Source organism: Bombina bombina, chromosome 4, assembly GCF_027579735.1.
Source record: "Bombina bombina isolate aBomBom1 chromosome 4, aBomBom1.pri, whole genome shotgun sequence".
Taxonomy (NCBI): domain Eukaryota; kingdom Metazoa; phylum Chordata; class Amphibia; order Anura; family Bombinatoridae; genus Bombina; species Bombina bombina.
The window spans coordinates 463936544-463953634 of record NC_069502.1 but is presented as its reverse complement, the minus strand read 5'-3'; positions in this window follow the sequence as shown (position 1 = coordinate 463953634).

The following is a 17091-nucleotide window of genomic DNA, read 5'->3' as shown; positions in this document are numbered from 1 at the left end:
AAAGGGACAGTGAACCCTATTTTTTTCTCCCCTTTAATTTGTTCCCAATGATCCATTTTACCTGCTGGAGTGTATTACATTGTTTATAAATAGTTCCTTTACTTTATTTCACTTTTGAAATAGCTGATTTTACTTCCAGTATACTTACTTATACTGAAATGTTCTATATTTTAAGCCTTAAAGGGACATTGTACACTGGATTTTTATTTGCATAAATGTTTTGTAGATGATCCATTTATATAGCTCATCTGGTAGTATTTTTGCAACAATGTATAGTTTGCTTATTTTTTAATAACATTGTGCTGATTTTCAGACTCCTAACCAAGCCTCACAGTGTCAGATGTATACGTGCGTTTACAGACTTCTGACATGTTCTGTTTATCTTATATTTTCAAATGCAGGAAGGGGAGGAGGGGGGAGTGTCTGCTTATTGTTTCCCCAGCCCATTTCACTGGATGTCCCGTTATTAACGGTGCTACATTGGGAGCTTCTAAGTAAGTTTTTAAAAGGTTTTATACTGGATTTTAGATCAGTATCTGTGCATATTCTTCTTTATAGTAGTGTCTATTACATGCAGTTATATGAAAATTGGTTTATATTGTGCCTTTAATTATAGATTAACTGTGTAAATATAGCCTGAAAAAAAAATTACATTCCAAGTGGGGATTAGGAGCTATAAGTAATAAAATGTTAATTGTTCTCTCATTGATCAATTGCATTAGCATATACATTAAAGAGATACTATACAATACAGTTTGTTTCCCCTTAAAGGGACAGTATACACTCATTTTCATATAACTGCATGTAATAGACACTACTATAAAGAATAAGATGCACAGATACTGATATAAAAATCCAGTATAAAACTGTTTAAAAACTTACTTAGAAGCTGTCAGTTTGGCTCTGTTGAAAAGGTAGCTGGAAAGCCCACTGCGAGTGGCAAATGAGACCCTCCCCCGCTCCCCCTTCTTTTGCATATGAAAAGACCCTTTACACAAACAGGAGCAAGCCGGAGAAGGTAGCTGACAGTATTCACATAAAACTTTGGGGCTTGGTTAGGAGTCTGAAAATCAGAGCAATGTTATTTAAAAATAAGCAAAACTATACATTTATTTTAAAATAAAACTTTATGGGCTATATAAATAGATCATCTACAAAACATTTATGAAAAGAAAAAATGAGTGTATAATGTCCCTTTAATGTGTTTTAAATTACGTGTTGCAGAGTATTACATGTATGGGAAGTGTTTCCCTCCGGTTTAGCTTTGTTTTTGAGATATCTGGGTTTGATCATTATAATTGTCACAAATTCTTCTCAAGGACATGACATGTATGTATAAATGGGCTGAGCCTGCAGGTAAAGCAGTCCTGCTAATGTTATCTATGTCTAAACACAGCCTTATAATTATGTATTAAAATGCAATTTTTTGCTGGGATTTCAATATATAACATTTGTATCAATCTATTTCTGGGCGATCAGCCATAGTTGTAGAAGTAATAACTATTTTATCAGGAGGTATTTTGTTACATTTAATAATGCAACTTGGGCTAACAGCCTGATATTGCAATAAAATGCTGATTAACATTTAACAGTATTGATTTATACACTGCCAACGCAGCATATTATGGTACTGGGTAATATCCCTTGTTGTAAATTAGATTAATTTAATTCCAACTCTGCATGATTTATTGAAGCAGTTTACTCCTCTGATTAAAGGGTCAGTAAATTCAGACATTGTAAAAGCTAACGCTAACCTCCTCTATATCCTTACATTAGAACCGTATTGTTCATTTTGAAAAAAAAAAAAATTCTAACATGTTTCATGAACTAATAATTATTGCAGCCTAATCGTTACTCGACGTCCAATCTCCAACCCCTCCACGGCATCTCAAATGTGGGCAGTATAGACTAACTCTGTACTTCCCACATGCAAATGATGTGATGCCCATTATTCCTCCCACTGAAGCTCGCTCACGCTTGGAAGCATCGAACGCTTCCAGTGAATTTATGAATTTGGGCATGCGCATAACTAGGAATAGAGGAAACCAGGAGCAGATGATGTCATTGTGCATGCGTTCGCATAGCAGGTACATAGTGCGACAGATATCACCACTATAGGTTGATTGCTAATTCTTGAAATATATGAAAAAAAAGCGGTGGTCATGGAGGCGGACAGTGAATACACAAGGGGTAAAAGTTTGACGATAAAATATATAGGATAAAAACTTTTGTTTTACACTTTGATGAATTAAACTTATGTTAAATACATGTTGCACATGTAATTTTGACGGTTCAATTTCAGAGTATACTGTCCCTTTAAGGTATATTGCTATAGTACGTTTTGATATTGTATGAGATTTCCCAAGGGCAGTATATATGCTATTTAACAGGTAGTCAGCAATGTCTTTATTTTTGAATAATCTGTGTTAATACTCTCCAACTAGACAGGATATTTATCAACATTAACTTAAAGGGATAGTCAACTCAAAAATATGTAATGTTTAAAAAAGATAGATAATCCCTTTACTACCCATTCCCCAGTTTTACACAGCCAACATAGTTATTTTAATATACTTTTAACCTCTGTGATTACCTTGTATTTAAAGGGACACTGAACCCAATTTTTTTCTTTTGTGATTCAGAGCATGCAATTTTAAGCAACTTTCTAATTGACTCCTATTATCAAATTGTCTTCATTCTCTTGGTATCTTTATTTGAAATGCAAGAATGTAAGTTTAGATGCCGGCCCATTTATGGTGAACAAACTGGGTTGTTCTTGCTGATTGGTGGATAAATTCACCCACTAATAAAAAGGTGCTTTCCATGGTACTGAACCAAAAAAATAGCTTAGATGCCATTCTTTTCAAATAAAGAAAGCAAGAGAACAAAGAAAAATTGATAATAGGAGTAAATTAGAAAGTTGCTTAAAATTGCATGCTCTATCTGAATCACGAAATAAAAAAATTGGGTTCAGTGTCCCTTTAAGCCTCTTTTGACAGCCCCCTGATCACATGACTTTTTATTTATTATCTATTGACTTGCATTTTAGCAGTGTTGTGCAGAACCCACGGACGTGAGCACAATGTTATCTTTATGGCCCACATGAACTAGCAGTCTCCTGTTGTGAAAAGCAAATAAAAAAGCATGTGATTAAGAGTCTGTCTATAGTGGCTTAGAAACAGGCAGACATTCAGAGGTTTAAATGTTATAAAGTATATTAATATAAGAATGTTGGTTGTGCAAAGCTGGGGAATGGGTAGTGAAGGCGTTATCTAACTTTTTAAACAATAACAATTTTAGTGTTGACTGTCCCTTTAAGGCATAGAGACAAGCCCACAAGTGTGTACCCCTGATATCTATAAGGGACCTCACTTAATATAAGGCAACCCCCTGAATCTTTAAGGCAACCCCCTGAATCTATTTCCACACCCCTTATTCAGAGGTTTATTGCACAAACATTCAAGAGACTGCAATATCCTACTCTGATTTCTTGATGTATAAGTGGCTGTTTTTAGGATGTTTCCCATTTTTAACCCAGTGCTAATAAAGGTTGTTTTAAGTCAAACAAAACACCACACATTTTGGTTGAACACAATTTATTTTTATTTTTAACACTCTTTTGTAAAACCATGAGTTCTGTACAGATGTATACTTTCTAGTGTATATATATATATATATTCCATTTATTTTAGAGCCAGCAATCTATAAAAAATACAGGATTAGCGCCTTGCTAGGTAAAACATTAATAAAGTTACAGAAAGTATACAAAAAAGTTATGAATACATTCAAGTTTAACAGAAAAAGTAAGACAGGCATATATTTTGTAGTTTTACATCACATTGCTGGAGTTTTATACTTCATCTTAAAAAAGAAAACAAAAAAATAAATTTAAAAAAAATAGATAAATAGTAGTAATCAGATTCAAGAGACAATAAAAAAACAAAACAAAAAAACACTCTTTGTACACATCCAGTGAATTCTGTACATAAAACTAGAAAACATCTCTTGCTTGTTTGCCACGAGTCAGCAGAAATCTGGGAATGTAAAAGAGTGTCCCACCTCGTCAGATGTGGGGCAGTTTCAGGTGGTAGTGTTCCGTCAAGCAATCTATAGTGAGCTGATAATAGGTTAACAAGACTGCGTCCCCCTCGCCAGACGGACTCCCAAGGGGTGAGGTGTCGAGATGTAGAAGGGAGGAAACCCCAGCTTATTAAGAAGCTTTTAACCCTGAGTGCTTCAAAGAAAAGGAATGGAGGAATATCCGCGTGAGGCTCCCTGTGCGCTAAGTCTATGAATCCATTTGGCTGTGAGGCAAACCAGAAGTCCGAGACCTACTTAACCCCTAATCGGGCCCAGATGTTGGGATGAGTGTCCGCCAACCCCGTGAGGAGGCCAGCTACCAAAGTAATAGGAGAGGGATGAGGGGTAATTAGTTGACGATGCCGAACCTTGTCTTAGACGGACAAGCATTCTAAGATTACCATATTACTGATGCCGAAAGTTCTGCGACTATGTGGTGGAGTCCAGATTACATCTTTTATAAGGACATTATGTGGCAATGAGGCCTGCTTAATTTCCCGCCATCTGTCCTGAGACTGGAGTACTCCCCATTGGGAAGAGTACTCCCCATTGGGAAATATGTGTAAGTATAGCACCCTCGTAGTATTTTACCACTGAGGGAGATGCTAAGCCTCCCAAATGAATGGGGAATTGTAGGGATTTTTGGGCAATTCGGGGAGTTTTGCCCTTCCAGATAAACTTCGTTATCTCGCTCTGAAATTGTGAAAAGAGATGCATGGGAACTCTGATTGGAAGGCAGCGGAAAAGGCAAGTAAGTTTAGGGAGAAAAGACATTTTGAGAGAGGCAATACGTCCCATTCAAGAAATAGATTTGTGATCCCAGGTATTTTTTAGGTTACATAGTTCTGCCAACAAGGGGAAATAATTGTCTTTTACCATTTGCATAGCACTATTGGATATCTTTAATGAGTGACCTGCTCATGCGTCCATTTGAAATTAAATCTATCCTTTAGGTTAAGGATGTAGTCTTGTGGGTATCCCCACCAATAAATCTCTGTCTTTAGAACATTGAGTTTATAGAATGAGAGGTCCCCAAAGGTCTTCAAGACCTCCAATAGTCTAGGAATAGCTATACCTGGATCGGCAGTGAAAATGGTAATATCATCCGCAAATAGCGAGATTTTTTGCAAAGTACCTGAGAGTCTGATCCCCGGCATTAACGCGTCTGCCTAATGTGAGCGGCCAAAGGCTCGAACGCTAGAGCAAACAACAGGGGGGGCAGAGGGCACCCCTGCCTCGTGCCATTCCAAATGTGAAATGGATTCGACTGGAAGCCAAATCTCCGGACGACAGCAGTCGGGGCAGAATACAAAGCTTGGATAGCTTTGCAGATAGCATAGGGAAAATTGAAAGCTCTAAGGGTTTCCCATAAGTAGGACCAGCGGACCCGGTCGAACGCCTTCTCGGCATCCAAGGAGATAACCGAGAAAGGCTTGTTCACCCTAGTATATTCGCAGACGATGTTAATGAGATGCCTCGTGTTATCTGGTCCCTCGCGATTGTGGATAAAACCCACCTGGTCAGGGCCAATTAAACTCTGCAAAAGCTTACCAATGCGGTTGGTCAAAATTTTAGAATAAATTTTAATGTCCACATTAATCAAGGAAATTGGCCTGTAGCTCGCACAGAGAGAGGGATTTTTATCAGGTTTGGGCAAAGTGATTATGGCTGCTTTCAGAAATTCCTCCCCTAAGGTGCCATCGCTACTCGCCAAATCGAAGAACCTTAGCAGGTATGGCGAAAGTTCATGAATGTATATCTTGTAGAACTGGGTAGGAAATCCATCCGACCCGGGGGCCTTAAAGGGTTTGAGTTTTTTTATTGTGCGTTTGATTTCTATTAGGGACAGTGGGGCTGTAAGTGATTCTTGCTGTTCTGTTGTGAGTGTGGGAAGGTTTAGAGTGGACAAAAATAGTTTGATATCTTGGAGGGAGGTGGAGGATGGTTTCTCAGTTCTTTCTATATTATATAATTTAGAATAGAAATCAGCAAAACATTCTCCTATTAGGGAGGGCTTCTTGTGTATTTTGTCATTGTGCCGAATTTGGGATATGCGGGAAGTACTATATTTATACCTAAGTCTGTTCGCAAGCATGGTGTCAGCTCTGTTCCCTTTGTGATAAAAGAGTTGCTTTAGTTTGCTAAGATTCTGCTGGGTGCGGCGTAGTTCTAAGATATTAATGTGTTCCTTGACTGTAGAAATTTGCACCAAGGTATCCTCACTAATGGAGGAGCGATTAGTGGATTCTAAAGACCTAAGCTTGGTGTGTGCCTGCACTAGAGTAAGACCCGCTAGCTTTCTCAAGTGACTCTGTTTGCGAATAATAAGGCCCCTGACCGTCGCTTTGATAGCGCCCCAAAGGATGTCATCCGAGGTCTGCCCATTATCATTTCGACCAAGCAGTTCAGTCAAGTTTCGTCTCAATTCTTCCCTAAATGGGATGTCTGCTAGTATATACCTTGGGAGGCACCAGTTGTTTGTAGGTGGCGGATTGTCAGATGGGTATAATTCTGCCGTGACTAAGTCATGGTCAGACCAGGAACTGAGTGAAATATCAGCTCGGGAGATTGAGTGTAGAGTCCCTACTTGGCAGAAGATGTAGTCCAACCAGGAGTATGTTCTATGTGGGTGTGAATAGTGAGTATAATCTCTTTCTCTAGAGTGCAGTAGTCTCCAAATGTCAAAGTAACCATAGTGTATCATTGTGGCCCGGAATTGAGCGAAAGTGTGGGTCGCTTGAGAGCACCTATTACCTACACTCGAAGTTTTACGGTCCAGCTTTGAGTGCCATGTCATGTTAAAGTCACCTGCAATCAGAACCCTCCCTTGTTTGTATTTGTCAATTATTTGGAGGATTCTACGGAGACATGAAGACTGCCGGGAATTAGGTAAGTATATGGAGACCAGTGTATGGAGTACATGGTCTAATCTGCAGACCAAGATGGTGTATCTAGCCTGAGGATCTATGAAGGTTTGTATCTGTTCATATACAACTCTACTATGTAGCAATATGGCCGTGCCTCTAGCCTTCTTAGAAAAGGGGGAGTGTTCTAAAACCCCGTATGAGCGAGAGTGAAAATATTGAGGGGAGCCCATCTGCCAGTGGGTCTCCTGCAAGAATACTACATCTGGATTGTGGAATGTGAGTTCACAAGTCAGGAGGCTCCTCTTGAAAGGAGAGTTAAGGCCTCGTACATTATGGGTGAGAACTCTCAGGCGGTTTGCCATCTTTAAAGGTTGGCGGGGTATAAGGAGATGGAGGGCGAAAGGGGAGGTAGAGATAGGGAAAAAGGGCTAAATTAGGTTTTAACTTCTAAGGTGTTGTATTAGGGAATGAGGTGAAAGTAGTCCACCTGGTTGGAACCCTGGCGTGGGCTACCTGTATGTGGGGGTGGAGCTAAAAGAGAAGTGTAAGGAGAGAGGGCCGAAACCTCCGGCCCCTCCCAATGTGCAGAGAGGACAAACCATGAAATTTTCTATTCAGAATAATGGACCTGAGAACTAAGTTAAATAAGGCTAGTGGACATAAATAACAACAGTGAATATTAACGCAATATATTTGCCCAGAGGGTAGAGGAAACAGCAACAATAACAGAAAGTAACAATGCAATATAACTACCCTCTAGGCAGTAGAATTAGAATCCCACCTTTACAATTAAAGACAATTGACCTGTACCGGAATGGTCCCATAATCAACTTTAAGCAAACGTAATCTTTAACAGTGTAAATGTAAACATAGACAGAATTAACAAAGATAGTGGGGATCCTACACGGTCATTCTTAATTTGGGTATCTCTAATTCTGCAAAACCTCCTTCCAAGGTCAACAATGAAGAAGAGGTATAATTGTGGGAAATCCAGTTGCCAGCTGTTGTTGCCTCACTTTCACAGAGAGGGAGCATGAGGGCCCTGAGAGTCCTGTCTCTTGGGTCGTTGGTCTTTGACGGACCATTCAGGTGCTGTGGCTCTCAGTTTTGCCTTGCCAGGAGTAGGTTCCAATGGGTTGCCATTTGTGAGACCCCACTGAGCAAGTAACGCGGTACCCTGGGCCAGCGAGGACACTGTATTGTCTTCTATATTGTAATGTGTGGGCCGACAGATCCGGTAGTAGTTGAATAGCTTGGAATTTCTCTGCCACTTGAGGTTTGCAAAAGGCAGCCTGCATCAATTTGTCTTTAAAGAGAAAGCTATGAAAACAGACTATGACGTCTCTTGGCTTCTCCTGCGAGACCGATCTTGGGCGTAAAGTTCTATGTGCTCTTTCCATAGTAGTGGGTAAACCCTCGGTAGAGCCCAATAAAGCATCAAAGAGCTCCAAAAGAAAACCCTGTAGGTCTGGAGGTGTGATGTCTTCCGGTATCCCCCAAAATCTGATGTTCCTTCGGGCCCGGTCCTCAACATCAGCAAGTTTAAACTCAAGTTGACTCAACTGGTCCGATAAAGCTTCCGAGTATGCCAAGAGGTTCGACTGGTCTGTAGTGATGTCATCATGCTGTCTCTCCAGGGGCTCCACCCTGTCTTCTATTTCTCATATATCTTTTTTGAGCTCAGCATGGCTTCTTTGGATTTCTTTTGTAATGGAGCGTGTTTGGCGAGCAAACATTTTTTTGAGAGTGTCCTCCGTAATAAAATGTTGGGATCTGGAAGCTGAAGCAGCTTCAGGATGGGGGCCCTCTCCCAAGGATTCAGACTCGCTCAGCCCATCATTTGAATCTTCTTCTGGCTCTTTGTGAGATTGGGTGAAATGGTCTAGGACTGTTTTTTTCACTGGCCCAGGGGTTCTGGCATGCCGCCTGGAAGTATGAGGCATTTTTCAACTGCGACAAGGGAAGACCCAAGTGAATGAATAAACATGCAGGTCAAATGACACTATAGAGGCACCAGCTAGTTGTATCTCAGGTGATTACAGAAATAAAAAATAAGAAATACATTGGCAAGAAATAATGGTCGTCCGCACACAGAGCGGGGCCAAGAGGTCCTCCCCGACCCCTACCCCTCCATGGCGACAGTCACACTAAAGACCAAGATTCCTACCGCACCTTGTGCAGGAGAGGAAGCCGCCACCAAGGAGCAAGGGCCAGAGAGATCTCCCCCCAGCACAGGTCAATAAGCAAATTACCCTTGTGTCCTATGTTAAAATAGACTTCGTCATTGAGGTAGATCCCCAACCAGCCCAGGGACAGAGGATACAATCTTTACGGAAGGGAAAAGGGGAGGAGGAAGTGACCAACCCAGACAGGCTGGGTCGGAAAGGGGGGGCCAGCTAGAGATCCCCTGCCCGCAATGTGTAGGCAAGAGAACAGGCTAAGCAGTATGGGTACCACTAAAGTGAATTATCATATACTGTAGCTCTATATACTGATCAGGGAGGGAAAAAATAAAACAGGTAACAAAGAAGCTTACATTGAAAACTGAACCTATAGCATATAATGTAAAGGTAAATTCTACTAGCACACACCCTACTGGAGTAAAAGGTTGGGTTAGACAGCATATATCACTACAATTGGGATGTTACCCAAGATACAGATAGGCTGGCGCAGCAGCCAACTATACAGACTAAGCCTAGTCTTGGAGGCCTGTAAAAATAAAATGTTAAAGCAAATATGAAATAACACTTCACCTTGGGCTACTGACCCAAGGACAGCAACGCTGATGCAGCAGCTATAGATAGGTAAAAACGTAAATTAATACAACCCAAATAATAATTAGAAAGTCCAGGGCAGCTCTTATGGGGGCTGTTAACGGCAACTCTGTGAGGGGGACACGGCCCCACGTGTCTCAATATGGGTAAGAATGTATGCAGTCACTCCTTATTATATTGCAAAAAAGAAAGACAAGCATCCCCTTACTGGCGATAAAGGTTGGAATAGGCCAGGGGCTAAAATGGATAAAGATATAGGCAGAAATTGCCGCTTTTAAAGGAGGATCAGAGTGTGCAGATATGGCTAGGGGGTAGGAGTACGCCTAGGCCTGTAAGTCTCACAGTAATCCAAAGATGCATTATAAACCCCAAAGTTAAGGTACACTGTTACTCCACACAGTGTGTGGCCCAGCTCTGTATCAGATGCCTGCTTGTGGGCTATGTGTTTAAGTAAGGTGCTGCGCAGTTGCCGGATTATAATGGCATCCACCCCTTCACTGTGAGTCTCTCACCCCAGGTACTGGAACCCGCTCTTGCCCGCTCTTTACTTACAGGACGAGTCCAGGAGGCTGGTTGTCCTTTGAGAACGTGTGCCCGGTGTTGTTGTGCAGGCCGTCCACAAAGGGGTACTCCGCTGAGTAATCTGCAGGCTCTGTCTCCAATTTCTCCTGCTGGTCACTACACGGCAACTCCGGATCGGAGCCCTGACCCTCCGAAGTTCTAGAAGGAGCGTGTTCAGGTGGGGAGCTTGTAAGCTGAATGTAGTGTTGTTCGCAGTGCCCAAGGAGCCATAAGAATCCAGACCTCCTCTTCTAGTAGAACCACCTTTCTTTAGTAGCTACCGATTCCGGAGCGGAGCCCCGACCCTCCGGATCGGCCTACAGCAGGTGTGAAGATGTTGCGGGTTTGGATAACCCCACGCTGTTAGACCACACTACCTCTGTGTCGCAGTTCCACTGAGGGCAATAAATCAAGCAGCCTTCGTATGCCGGGTGTAACTCTGGTGTTCCCGACTTCAGTCAGGCGATCTTAGCTCAAAATTATTCTAGATATTTAGTAATTAAAGCTCTTTTAATGCATTTAAGCTAGGGAGCTCCTCTAGAATGCAACCTCTCTTGCTAGCGGTTAGCTCCCCCAGAGCCCCCAGAGAATACAATTTTAAACAACATTCCAATTTACTTCTATTATGTAATTTCCTTAATTCTTTAGATATTTTTTGTTGAAGAAATAGCAATGCACATTGGTGAGCCAATCACACGAGTCATCTATCTGCAGTTACCAATCAGCAGCTTCTGAGCCTATCTAGATATGCTTTTCAGCAAAGGATATCAAGATAATGAAGCAAATTAGCTAATAGAAGTAAATAAGAAAGTTGTTTTAAATTGCATGTTCTTTCTTAATCATGAAAGAAAAAATTTGGGTTTAATGTCCCTTTAAACGGAAGGATATTCAACTAACATCATACTATTTCGTACTATGTTAAATATATATAACCAACACATTAATAATTGTATAAACCATGACATTCTCTCACTGGATTTATCCATAATCTATAAATAAACACTGATTCACAACACCTTGAATCGCTGTCTCCCCTTTAATAAAATAGCGTCTCAAATAATAAAATGAGGTCCCTGCTAACCTCTCACTCCTCTTGTGTCAATTAGCCCACTGAATTGGGAGATACCCCTCAAGAATTAATGTATAAAAAGAGCCAGATTTACGTAGAGGATAAATAATCTGAAGCTGTATTGCGAGAGAAAATTAATTTTAACCATTTCTCAAACAAAACTTTGAATTGTTTCTCATTATTTGGCTCCACTTGATATTGTTCTACTATCATTTGTAAGTACATTTTTTGGACCACTTCAGCAGTACTAGGGGGTTTATCTGCCTTCCAGTGTAACAATATTACATTTCTTGCCACCATTATGGCAGTATTAATAAAAGATTGATCCTTTTTTAAATCTTGAATTTTTGCGTGATACAAGAAAATAATAATTTTGGGAGTGTTAAGTAATGATGAATACATTTATTTATCCAAAAATTAACTCTACTCCAAAACCTTCTAATTTTTGGGCAGAACCAGAAACAGTGCATCATATCTGCATTCGGATATGTACAGTGAAAACATCTACCTAAACATTTTTTGTCCCATTTAGCAAGAGTTACTGGGGTAATATAGGAAAAATGTATTAATTTGCTATGGGACTCTTTCCACAGCGTGTTCTTGTGACCTACTAGTTGGATACACGCAAGAGTCACTAGAGAGGGAGGGAAAAAATAAAGACAGCCAATTCCGCTGAAAAATTAATCCACTACCCAAATCAAAAGTTTCACAAGTTTTTACAAAGAAAAAAACTGAAATTATAAGCAGAAGAATCAAACTGAATCAGCTGCCCGAAGTACTATTCTACCAAAAACTGCTTCTGAGGAAGAGAAAACATCAAAATGGTAGAATTTAGTAAAAGTATGCAAAGAAGACCAAGTTATTGCTTTGCAAATCTGATCAACAGAAGCTTCATTCTTAAAAGTCCAGGAAGTAGAACCTGACCTAGTAGAATGAGCCGTAATCCTCGCGGGGATTAACCCGACTCCAAATAAGCAAGATGAATCAAAAGCTTAAACCAAGATGCCAAAGAAATGACAGAAGCCTTCTGACCTTTCGTAAAACCAGAAAAGATAATAAATAGACTAGAAGTCTGTCTAAAATCTGAGTAGCTTCAACATAATATTTCAAAACTCTTACCACATCCAAAAAATGTAAGAATCTTACCAAAGAATTCTTAGGATTAGGACACAAGGTAGGGACAATAATTCCTCTACCAATGTTGTTAGAATTCAAAACTTTAGGTAAAAAAATTGAAATGAGGACAGCAAAAAACACCTTATCCTGATGAAAAATCAGAAAAAGGAGATTCACAAGAAAGAACAGATAATTCAAAAACTGTTCTAGCTGAAGAGATGTCTAAAAAGAACAATACTTTCAATGAAAGTAATTAATGTCCAAAGAAAGCATATGCTCAAACAGAAGAGCCTGTAAAACCTTCAGAACCAAATTAAGACTCCAAGGAGGAGAAATTGGCTTAATGACAGGCTTGATACGAACCAAAGCCTGAAAAAAACAATGAATATCAGAAAGATTTAGCAATTCTTACTGTAAAACAGCACAGGAAAAGCAGAGATTTGTCCTTTCAAGGAACATGCAGACAAAACCTTATGAAGAAACTATAAAAACCTAGGAATTCTAAAATAATGCCAAGAGAATTCATAAGAAGAGCATCATAAGATGTAAATCTTCCAAACTCGATAATAAATCCTACTAGACACAGATTTACGAGCCTGCAACATAGTATTAATCACTGAGTCAGAGATACTTCTATGACTAAATACTAAGCGTTAAATTTTCATACCATCAAAATAAATAATTTGAATTCCTGATGAAAAAAACAAATGTTAAGACATAAGGTCTGGCCTTAATGGAAGTAGCCAAGATCGGCAACTGGACATCCGAGCAAGAACCATATACCAAAACCTGAGTGGCCATGCTGGAGCCACCAGCCACACCAAAGATTGCTCTCTGATAATTGAAAATCACTCTAAAAAGAAGAACCAGAGATGAAAAAATATAGGCAGATTGATAATTCCAAGGAAGTGTCAATGTGTACACTACTTCCGCCTGAGGATCCCCGGACCTGAATAGGCCCCTGGGAAATTCCTTGTTTAGATGAGATGCCATCAGATCTATTTCTGGAAGCCCTCACATCTGAAAAATTGAAAAACATATCTGGGTAAAGAGACCATTCTCCCGGATGTAAAGCTTGATTAACAGAGATAATCTGCTTCCCAATTGTCTATACCTGGGAAAAAGACCACAGAAATTAGATAGGAGCTGGATTTAGCCCAAGCAAATATCCAAGATACTTCTGTCACAGCCTAAGGACTGATAGTCCCACCCTGATGATTGACATACGCCACAGTTGTGACATTGTCTGTCTGAAAAAACAATAAACGTCTCTTCTTCAGAAAGAAACCAACTGAAGAACTCTGAGAATGCACGGAGTTCCAAAATATCAAATGGTAATCTCGCCTCCTGAGATTTCCAAACCCCTTGTGCTGACAGAGATCCTCAGACAGCCTCCCAACCTAAAAAGACTTGCATCTGTAGAGATCATGGTCCAGGTTGAAAGAACCGAAGAGACCTGTAGAACTAAATGATGGTGATCTTAACCACCGAATCAAAATAGATAAACATTAGGATTCAAAGATGTAAAAAGTGATATCCTAGAATCCCTGCACCATTATTCAGCATAAAAAACTGGAAAGGTTTCCTATGAAATGAGCAAAGGGAATAGAATCCAATGCTGCAGCCATGAAACCTAAAACTTCCAAGCATATATAGCAACTTGAAGGAAATAATAGAGACTGAAGGTTCCGACAAACGGAACCTAATAAACTTGTCACTTGTCTGTTAGAGACAAAAACATTGACACCATCTATCTGGAAACCTAAAAAAGGTGACCCTTGTGTGAGGAATCAAGGAGCTTTTGATAAAAAGAACCTCTAACCATGTCTTGAAGAAACAACAAAGTTGAATCGTATGAGATTCCGCAGAATGAAAAGACTGAGCCAATACCATGATACCGTCCAAATAAGGAACACTGAGAACCTTGAAAAGATTCTTAGAGCTGTCACTAGACCAGAAGGAAAAGCAACAATTGGTAATGCTTGTCAAAAAAAGAGAATCTCAGAAAATAAAAATAATCTGAATGAAAACAGAAAATGAAGATATGCATCTATTGTATCTAATGTAAACAAATAATGCCATCACTGACCAAAAAGGCAGAATAGACCATATAAACACCATTCTAAAAGATGGGACACTTATATGACAATTCAAAAAGATTTTTTATCTTTGGAACAATGAATAGTCTTGAATAAAACCCCAAAACCCAGTTCCTAAAATGAAACTGGAATAAATACCCCAGAAAACTCCAGGTCTAAGCAGCGCTTGAACCCCAATGGGTGACCAGCCGCACTTCACCAGTACCCAAAACATATAGGTCTGAAACGCACTTCAGGAAAGTGTTAGTCTTACTGGAATAGCTGGAATATGATAGAGAAAAAAGATTTCTCACAGACGGTTTTACTCTGAATCCTATTCTGTACCCAAAGTCTAAAAAGTTTGGACCGAATTGAACCAAACAAATTTAAAAAAAAGTCTTAACCTGCCCCTTACCAGCCAAGCTGGAATAAGAACCGCACCTACATGCAAATTAGGGGAGCTGACTTTGAACTTAGGCTTAAATGAAGAAAAAACTTCCAATTATAAACATGTTACTTGGGGAAGAATTCAGGATTCCATTCCTTAGTAAGAACAGAAAACTAATATAAGCTTAAAATTTTAGTCTTAGAACTCAATCTTGAAGCCTAGAGTAACAGTTAAAGAATTGAATCCAATTATGAACCAAATAATTGATTATCTTGGAAAAAAATAAATATGGAATTAAGAAATCAAATTAGCATTCCAAGAATAAAATCACAAAGTTCTTCTAGCTAAAATAGCTAAAGACATAGATTAAACCTCATTTGCGAAAATATTTAATAAAATGACAACACAAATGAAATTATTAGCATGTTAATCAAGTTAAAGGACCAGTCAACACACTGGACTTGCGCAAACAACAAATGCAAGATAGCAAGACAATGCAATAGCACTTAGTCTGAACTTCAAACGAGTAGTAGATTTTGTCCTTTTAACAATGCTAAACAAATCATAATCCGATACTTGATCTTAAAGTATCCAACCAGAAAGATGAAGCAATTGTAACATCAGCAAAATAAATTACAGGACTAATAAAAGTACCTGAAAATAATTTTCCTTAAATAAGATACAACCATCTGAAGGAAAAAAATAAATACTATTTGCTATAAGAATAATAGTATATTAGGAGTAGAGATAGCCCCCTTCACTTGAGGAATCTTTCCTCAAAACTAACTGCCGGCAAAGAATACAATTTAAAAACCGAAAGAAGGACTAAAAGAAAAAAAAAAAAAAAAGTATATCTTGTACATAAGATGTAAAAAGAATAGCAATATATAAAGCAAGAATACTAATGGATTCTGCATGTAAAAGTTTATCATGATAACTTATTACAAACATAGCTAAAGATAAACATTCATAACATTTAAAATAAATGAACTTAGCTTTGGTAGGACTGATCTCAGTCAACAGGAATCCCTCAGTATGTTCTAATCCGGGAACAATGTATGGAAAATCTTGCAATATGTAATAGAAAAAAACAACATATAAAGCAAAATTTATCAAATTCCTTAAATGACAGTTTCAGGAATGGAAAAAAAAATGCAAAACAAACAAGCGTCTAGCAACCAGAAGCAACAAAAAAGTGAGACTTAAATAATGTGAGAAAAAGTGGAACAAGTATGACGCCCACATTTTTGGCGCCAAGTATGACACCCACATTATTGGCGCCAAACATCCTCTGACGCTGAAAACGACGCCCACATTTTTTGGCGCAAAAAAACATCTGAACACGCATGAGTCAAAAAATGACGTAACAGAACAAACTTCCGGCGTCAACTACGGCGCCGGAAATGACAAAATTTTACGCCAAAAAAAGTTTGCGCCAAGAATGACGCAATAAATTGAAGCATTTTCTGCCCCCGCGAGCCTAACAGCCCGCAGGGAAAAAAGTAAATTGAAAAATTTTCAAGGTAAGAAAAAAATATTTATTCATATGCATTATCCCAAATAATGAAACTGACAGTCTGAATGAAGGAATACTGATTATCCTGAATCATGGCAAATATAAGTTTAAAGACATATATTTAGAACTTTACATATAAAGTGCCCAACCATAGCTTAGAGTGTCACAAAAAATAAGACTTACTTACCCCAGGACACTCATCTACATATAGTAGATAGCCAAACCAGTACTGAAACGAGAATCAGTAGAGGTAATGGTATATAAGAGTATATCATCGATCTGAAAAGGGAGGTAAGAGATGAATCTCTGCGACCGATGACAGAGAACCTATGAAATAGATCCCGTAGAAGAAGACCATTGAATTCAAATAGGCAATACTCTCTTCACATCCCTCTGACATTCACTGCACTCTGAGAGGAAAACCGGGCTCCAGCCTGCTGCGAAGCGCATATCAACGTAGAATCTAGCACAAACTTACTTCACCACCTCCATGAGAGGCAAAGTTTGTAAAACTGAATTGTGGGTGTGGTGAGGGGTGTATTTATAGGCATTTTAAGGTTTGGGAAACTTTGCCCCTCCTGGTAGGAATGTATATCCCATACATCACTAGCTCATGGACTCTTGCTAATTACATGAAAGAAA